Below are 9242 nucleotides of genomic sequence, written 5' to 3' on the forward strand. Positions count from 1 at the left end.
AGCGAGGCATAGGAATAAGCACCTATGAGTGCAGAGACAACACTTTGTCATCATGCTTCTCATTGTGACATCTGAAAAGACCCACAGGTGCTGTGGAAAGTGACTGTGTTGTCATATTTCATTTAGGCATCCTTCTGCAAAGCTGTAATTGCCTAATTAGCTTGTTAATTAGGAGATTAGCATTTACTGATAGAGTGGCTTGCTCTGTTGTGATGAGAGTAATACAGATTAAGTGAGAAGTTATGGGTGCATGAGTTCACAGTTTCGCTGTCCACAAAAAGGGTCAGAAATCATTAAAAGATTTGTGAAATCACCGGGTGTAGTGCAAGTGAAGATGTCTTTTCTCCCGGCTTCCTTGTATTTGAACTGGTGTTGAAAAAGGTGAGAGAATGCAAGAAGTCAGCCTGTCACGGAGCGGCGAGACACTTCCTTGTTCTGAGTGTCGCCTGTATGATCCCCTGTTGCTCAGGGAGATTGAAGGAAATGACCGAGCAGACGGAGCCAGGGATATTACTAACCCAATTATAAACAGCCTTTCATCTGGTTTGGATATATTATTTATTTCTTGATATTTGTCGCTGCTGTGCATGCAATTCGTCTTCATTGTGCTTGTAAATGTTAGAGTGGATAGAAGTAGCATGAATATTGGTTTAATCTGCAGGAAGCGGTGCCATGAAAAATTTTGACGTTTATGCCTCAGATGCAGGTGCAAGTCGGGTAGAGTCAGGTTACTTTTATTCATATAACGCATGCTTCGACAATACAAATACACGCGAATATCCAGGATGGGTAATACACGAAAGGCAGACACAACATGATACCTCATAAACACAATGAAAAACTAAAGTAGAATCAAAAAGTATTTATGGAGAAAGTATTCACATCCTTAATTAAATTAAAAATCCTGCTTTCCAAAGCATTGTCAGCAAAATGTACTTATATCACCAACATTAAAAGTACTCATTATGCAGGACTGTGGCTCTCGTTAATTGCATTTTCATGAAGCACTTTTATGTTGAAGCTCATCGAGGAGGAGTTGATTTTAATTGCTTTATGTACTGTTGAGTGTAAAAATAAAGCTTCTTACGTGTTTTGGACATAAAGTCTTCTTCTGCAAAGAAACCAGTAGAGGCTTTCAAGTGAACTTGAAAAACACAAATGCAAAAAAAACAAAAAATTAGAAAGCAAACTGAACACAGTCTCAAAAAGAAAATACAGATACAAAAGTACTAGTAAATAGTAAATATGGGTTGACAGTTTACAGGAAATACTGTATGTGAGGTTAAACTAATAAAACGTGATACCTCTCAACCATGTTTCTGGCACATGACAGAATTTTGCTACTAATAATAAGATCATTTCTTTGAGGTTTAAAAATCTGGGTGATAAATAAACAGATGAAGACTAACAAAGTATGCTTCATTATAACACAGCACCTACTACAGCAGCTACTCAGTGCCTCACTCTGTCCACCTCATTCATGTGCATAACTGAAACCAAAAAGTAAACCAGTCAATAAAGTTTTAATCCCAAGAGTTTTAAGTCTAAGGAATTTTTTTCTTGAGAAAGTCAAGACAGATGTGAGAGATCAGGAGCAGGCACTAATCTGGGGGGGGGGGGTAAGAAATACACAGCTATACTGCTCAGCGCGATCAATCATAGTACACTTGTCCTCCCTCGACTCTCTCGCTGTTACTGTCTCCACTGAATGCTCTTCTCTCTTTGCTTAAAATTATTACACAGACCATAAACCCAGAGAGGTGAGTGTCCTGTTAATGTGGGTACATGTAGTGGATGCAGTAACCTTTAAGACTGGCCAGCGAGCAGTGGTGGCTTGGACACAGGCCATATATTCTGGTCAATACCAAAGGCATGGACTGAGTTCAGCAGGCATTTTAAGGCCTTACATTTTAATTGTCATTCAGGCTACAGCCCAAATTGATTCTCAGGAGAGGAACAACATCAGACCTTTGTTACAATGCTTTTATTGCAAAAATTCTGATAAATTTGTTGGATTTCTCAAATTTTGGGGGTGGAAAAAAAAGCTGGGGTGAAAGTCAGAGAGCAAGGGATCTTCATCCAGCTGCCAGTGTAACATTTGTTTGGCTCAGTAGCCAGAAACTTGATGATGGACTGATGTAAAATTCTATCATATGACTCATAAAAATTGGTTAATGTTCATGTTAATCACTTTTTAGCCCAGGTTTTCTTGATATTGTAGAGTCAATTTTCAATTTAAGCTAGGCTGTGTTTCTCTTCATAAAACAGCAGAAGCCCTCTACACGACCAACTTCGGACTTCATTTCATCTACTTTATCTCCATCCTATGTCTAATTATAAAGATTAAAACATAAAATTTTATATTTTTCACTGCTTTCATCATCAATTTATCTGGTAATGAAGAGGAAATCTCAGAAGAGGTCAGAGTGTAGCATGTCTAAATCACTGCGGCCAGACTGCCCTCAACTCAGCTTGAGTATTGACATTATGCCAGCTATGACACCATAACTCAGCCCACTGCGATGGTCATTTGATAAATGGTATCATAAATTGTTGACAAAACAATTTGTGATGTATTATGTTACCGATGGGTTGTACTGCTTATCAAATCAAGTAATCTGGCAGGGCTCTCCATTCATCAGCATAATGCAAGCTCTAGCTGTAGATAGTGATGGCTTTGTTGCTTTGTCAACATAAAGTTCAAATGTAGTGTTGCTAGAAACAGGGAGACCGGCGAGTTTCATTATTTTTATGAGGCTCTTATGGGGTTGCAGTGTTACTGTCTTTCTTTTTTTTCTCTCACTTGAAAGAACGAGAGCGAGACGAGTATATTGTGTAATTTTCAGCTCGTCATTATGAAATAGTCATTATATTGAAATTCGCCGGTGCATGAAAGAATAGTAGTGTGCAAACAAACATCACAGATGTTTTATCATTAATGAAAAGTAATGAAGCATCAGGAAAAGGAGTCAAAATGCACAACTGCATGCATGTTAAACCAGTCCAAAGTTTAAATTAGACATTTTGGCAAAATATTTGCTTAGTTCTGAATAGGCAGCCTTTTTCCTTATGCTGAGCTAACATGACCGATGACCCAGTTAAATAAACAGCGAGAGATTCGTTTTTTAGAATGGTTATCGTTATATAAAAAACATGGTAAAGTACAATCTCTGTGAAGTCTTAAAGTTCAACATATCAAGACATATTTAAAAGAAATTAACTAGTGCTTACTAGGTCTTAAAATCAGGTGAGTGGAACCCAGATGAACAAGAATACATGACACATAATACTTTGTGATTATTTATTTAACCAAATTTAAGAGTACCCTCCATGATTCAGTAGCTTGTAGAATGACCTTTAGCAGAAATAGCTTAAAAAAACATTATTGTGATGGAATTTTGGCTCACACTTCGTTGCAGAGTTGTTTAATTTCATTGAGGTTTGTTGGCATTTGTTTATGGCTCTGCCATAATATATCATTTGGGTTGAGGTTTAGACATGGGATCACTGTCCTGTTGAATGAGCCAATTTAAACCAAACTGGACAAATAGCTTCCCATTAGACCCCGGGCCACATACTGGTACCAGCCCGTGAGTCATATGGTGCCGGGCTGCGAGAGTTGAGGCTCTGATGGTTTTCAGGGTTTTTATCGTTATCTCGGTTTCCCTGGGTCTTTTCCCGAGTTGTGTTTCTTATTTTGAAAGAACTATTTACACGTTACCATAGCGACCAGAGTGCATTAAGGGGCAGAGAGGAGGATGTTACTCTCAATGTTGTTGGCACATTTCAGGAGGACACTGCTAATAAAGTTACACATTTAGAAGGTGAATTTGTGTTTTTTATTATATTTACAAAATACCACAAGTTTTGTCTTGATCGTAGTATTTTATTTTGTTGTATTTTTTCTGCGACACCTTAAAGGGTGGTCCGTGAAAATAAAGTCTGACATTAAACCGGTCAATGGCGCAAAAAAGGTTGGGGACCGCTGCTCTAGAATACTTTGGTTTACAGGGAAGTTCACGGTCACCTCTATGACTACAAGGTCCTGCCCAGGTTCTGTGGCTGCAAAACAAGCTGAAATAATTACCCCTCTCTACAACCGTGCTTTACAGTTGGTACGAGGTGTTTGTGCTGATATGCTGTGTCTGGTTTTCATCAAACACGGTGCTGTGCATCATGGTCAGACATCTCCACTGTGGTCTTGTATGTTCAAAGGAACTTGTTCCAGAAATCTTTTGGTTTATTGATGCACTGATGCAACTTTGCAAACCCAAGTTATGCTGTCGTGGTCTTTTTAGAGAGAAGAGGCTTTTTCCTGAAAACCCTTCCAACCAAGCCACACTTATTCAGTCTTGTTCCAATTGTATTGTCATGAACTTTAACATTTAATATGTTAACTGAGGCCTGTAGCGTTTGATATGGAACTCTTGGCTTGAACACGTCTTTTGGTTTGTTTTAATGTGATTTTTTTTAGACCAGACATCAAAGGGTTGATTTTGTTACATTCTGTTGCTCTCAATAAATTACACAGCATTCATCAGTAAAGATTTTAGTAGATTAAGATCCACACTGATTCAGTATGATTTAGTAGAAAATTGACTTTTTTGTTGCTTTTTACACTGACTTTCTATGATGCATATTTAAAAGTAAAAGGTTAAATGCGTTGGCTAGTTTTGGCAAGTTTCATTACTCCAATTTTATCCCAGAATAAGTGGCTACTATTGTATTTTTTCCCTACATTTTCTATCAAATTCTGCACCGTTAAATATCTTCCATTGATTTCAATTAAAGCTCAATTAAAATAGCCTGTTTCACAGCTATTTCACATTCATATGCAAGCCTGGTATCTAAACTTGATTTTACTTTCACGCTTTACAAATTAAATTAATTTGACACACATGTCAGTATTTAAGACAGTTGTTTTTCTCCTTTACAAACATTTGTCATCCTTCATGTTACTTAAAAACATGGCAGATAGAAAATATTCCTCTTGCACCAAACAGCTCAAGAGTGAGTTCATTAATGTTGGGTTACTGACAAGCGGTGGTGTGAATGTGACCGCGCTCACCAACAGCTGTCTTTTTTTTTCTCTTAAGTGTCCTGCATAGAGCGCTCAAAGAAAAGAAAAAGCAAAACAGCAGCCTGCCTAGGTGGTGTAATTAGGAGGTATTTTAATAAATACTAAAAGCATAAAAAGAAAAAAAAACCTCCTTATTTTTGCCTTCTGTGAAGTCACACGATTACACTTTTAATTGTCAGTTTGCTTCAAACACCTTCAGGTGACTGTGTCCCATTTTTCTTTTTTTTGGCATTCATGTGAAACATACAGTACAATATTTATGAAGTGCACCGCCATACAGCCTGCACTACAGCCAATTTTCAGCTGAAATATTTGATCTTAAAAGCCACAGAAGCCGCGTGCTCTTGATCAAGAAACAATGTTGCATCTTTTCATCTCGCTCTTCTTTGCTGGAAGTCGCCTGTCCATTCTTTCTCTGACAGTGCCATTTCTGTTTGGCTGGCAGTAAGCAACCCCTGGGCTTCAAAGATACATTGAAGTTCTGCAAATAATCTGTCAAGCATGGAGACCAATGACTATAACAGCATCTGTCCACCACATCTCAGCAAACCTATTCATGAATGCACCGTTTGTTGTTGACATGATGGAATGCGTTTGTTGTCATCAGAGTATTTTAGCACAGTGAAGCCCTCCAACGCAGTCATTGCTCACTTCTTATCATTGTCTTAATGCTGTTTGTTGAGGAAAAGGGATTTGATGACCTACTGGTTTGTGACATTTAGTATCCACTATCTCTCCGAGGAGGTGATGGGATTTATGAAATGGGTCACACACACGCACATGAGTCTTACTTAAGCTTCCCGTTAAGGCCGCATGACCTTAAGAGAGAGAGAAACATATCACTGGAAAATGCTAATGTGGTACATTTGGTGCACATTAATTCTGTGCATGAATAAGACACATATTTCACTACAGGAAAAACACAAATGTAGCATTAGAGTGATGTATTCTCTCATCATCCTTAAAAATTAAAGGAATCTGCTCTTTAGCAATTAGTGGTAGTATTTGTAATTTGTAAATGGTGATATTGCAGCTATTACTGGGTTTTCTTGTGATAATATTGAACTGAGTGATTTGTTTTGAGGGAAAGCATTTTAAAATACATGTAGACTGTGTGGATGTACAACCTGGAGTCAGTAAAAGTGGAATGCATTCATTTAACTTTGTACTTTTTTTATATCCGTATTTGTTTATTTTTATTTATGACGGTGAGACCTGGATGACAAAACTTTCCAGGGAGGCTGGAAAAAGGGGGAGGGGCTGTGATCAAACAGTTAAGCAATTTCAGAACGATACCTAATTTCAACATCTGGATAAAAACTCTGATCACAGTGTTCAGAGCAGGATTCACTCTATGTAAACAAAAATAATTATACAGTAAGATCCAGATGTTGTTTTTGAAAATCGTGGATTCCGAATTGTTTGGACTGAAGAGGAGACGGATCGTTTCGGCTGTTACCAAATCCAAAAGTGGGCATCTGTGATGATATGGAAAATGTTTAGTACAGAATTCATCACTGAAGGATTGATGGCACAATTAATTTGGAAAAACATATAAAGGTTTTATTAACGTCAAACTTTCTTTTCTTTGGAGGAAAAGTCTTTCTTTTCTATGCAAGACAATGTCAAATCACATTCTGCATATATTCGTGGCTCTGTTGTAATCAGACCTGGCAAGAAAAAACAACATTTTGTGGTCTATGATGCCATGTAAAACACAACAAAGGAAGCTCCTTGGTGCCTCAAACAGTTACAGGGTGTTTTGAAAGACGAGGTGATGATGCATAGTGGGAAACGCCGCTGTTTTTGCTGACATCACATTCAAAATGAACTTTTTTCCAAACCATAACATTTACATCTTTATTTAGACTTTATTTGTAACATTGTGCCCTGAACTATGTCCCAGTCTCTAACAGTCAAAACTGGACAGTTGTTGAGCATGAGAGGAGACAGTTGCTATGGTTTTCCTGTCCAGTGGAAACACCTGACTGTCTGGGTTTTGGTCAATTTTGCTCCACGTTTCAACTTCAATTTCTCCCAAAACTGCAGCACTAACTCCTATGAAAAGATGAAGTGCTCTACAATGTCAGGGTTCGTGATAGCCCTTACTCCTGGTGTTCTGTGGAGATCACAGCAATAAAGCTTTTCACTTGTGAATTTTAAACAGTTTGAAATTGAAGAGGTCAGTTGTCGTTATCAACTGTGTGCCCTCAAAAAGGAAGACAACACAGAGGTCAAGCGCGTCGCGTTACAGGGTTAAGATGATAGCGAAATCTAAGCAATGAAAAATTGGGGTTCATTTTGAATTTTCATTCTTTTTCTTGGAAATATCTGAACACCTCTGGCGGCTCATGTTGGCCTAGCATTGAGTAATAATTTGGGGCCTCGTGCAACACAAGCTCCAAGTGAGCCACATGTTAATTTGTTTACCAAGAGATAGAAATTTGTGTGAGAAAAGTTTTGGGCTGAAAATCAAACCAGTCATTAAAAGTCAGGCAGCACTACCAACCCCTTCCATGCTTAAAGAGTGTTGTGAGTTAACAGAGAAAGGCTGTCTGTGTGACCAAAATACTCAGTGACTTCTATTGACTCAGAAAGGTTTTTTATGCTTTTACAAGCTGAATATACAAAAATAAAAAATAATAATCAGCACTGTGCTACACGGCAGTGTGTATACATTTAATTTGCAGGTATCAAGATTTGAAATTTATGCAGTATCAGCACAGAGATAACAATTACTTCTTCTTTCCTTTCTTCTTCTGAAAACAAAAGTTGCGTGTTTGCCCAAGAAATCAAACCATAGAGCGGTTACCGACTCCGGCATAATGTTAGAAAAAGTGATTAACGAAGACAACGTTAACAAGATTGTCTTCAATTGCAATTAACCGCGCTAACCATGTGACTATTGGTGCTCTGAGAAAACGGTGCGCGTTGTGGTTCGATGTATTGGAAGACTGCCGTGAAGCTGAGGATGGAGAGACGCTGCCTGTGTGAGCAGAGATAGCACAAATACTTGTGTTGATTGGGAACAATTTTTTGCCATTTCATTGTACTGTGACATATCTTTCATTAAGGTTTAAGCATTAGATTAAACTAGAACCAGTATCCAATAGTAATTAACTTGAGTATATCGGGAGGCCATTATTCACATTAAAGTAACCTTTTAATAGCTGAGCCTTTAACTCCACTGCAGGTAATGACTTTAAAGAGTGCTTATTAAAAGAGAAATGGTAATGAGCTTTAATAAAGCAGAACAACTTTGAAATGAAGAGGGCTTTTCAATAGAAAAGGATGGAGGGATTGGACCTGTGATTCCATTAACGAGACTAATGATTCTTTATCAGCCCTCTTATGTGTACATGGAGTTAACATTAACAGTGATTGAAGATGGGTTTCAGTAAAAAGATGGGCCCTTTCATTACCCTTTAAAAGATCAGATAAGAGAAAAAGAACTTTAGCAATTTAAATCATTGAGAATTGATAACACAAGTCGTGCGACCTCAAAGTCAGCGACCACAGCCAAAATCTCCTTCAGCACTTATGGGCTGTAACAATGCAGTACATCTGTAATTATAAAATCTGTCTCATTATGTGCGAAAATGAACCGAATGAAAGGAAGCAGATTAAGTGATACGAGTGTCAAAATTTGGCTTGGAAAATGCAGGTTATCTAGTAGATTTAATTTTACACTCTTTGTGCAGCTTTATAATGTTAAAAGACGCTTCAGATTTGCATGAAATCCAATAACGGCCATTTGAATATATACGACGCATTGTTTTGGCCACAATAGACCTTTGGGTTTTCAGAGAGAAGCCAAAAGGCAACAAGGTAGAGAAGACAAAGAATTAAAGAAATGCAGGGACAGAGGGAATGGAAATAATTAAATCAATCTTTGGCGAGCAGCTGGAGCAGGACTCCAGCTGACAACAGCACCTGGGTGTGCAGAAGAGTCTGCCTGGGGCTGTGCTGCCTCCCCTCCGCCTCCTCGGCACCCCACCTCTTTCCAAAGCCCCCTAATGGCCCCCGGCCCCTGCTGGAGCTCTGGCTGGTACACCCACCCCCGTCTCCATGTTTTCAGACAGAGGCAGCGTCGTCACACTGACGCTCGCCGACTAATTAAAGAGATGATTTGTGAAACGCCACCTTTTTATTCAATTAATCA

The sequence above is a fragment of the Perissodus microlepis genome, chromosome 12, assembly GCF_051167445.1.
Source record: "Perissodus microlepis isolate ML-2025 ecotype Zambia chromosome 12, ASM5116744v1, whole genome shotgun sequence".
NCBI classification, from domain to species: domain Eukaryota; kingdom Metazoa; phylum Chordata; class Actinopteri; order Cichliformes; family Cichlidae; genus Perissodus; species Perissodus microlepis.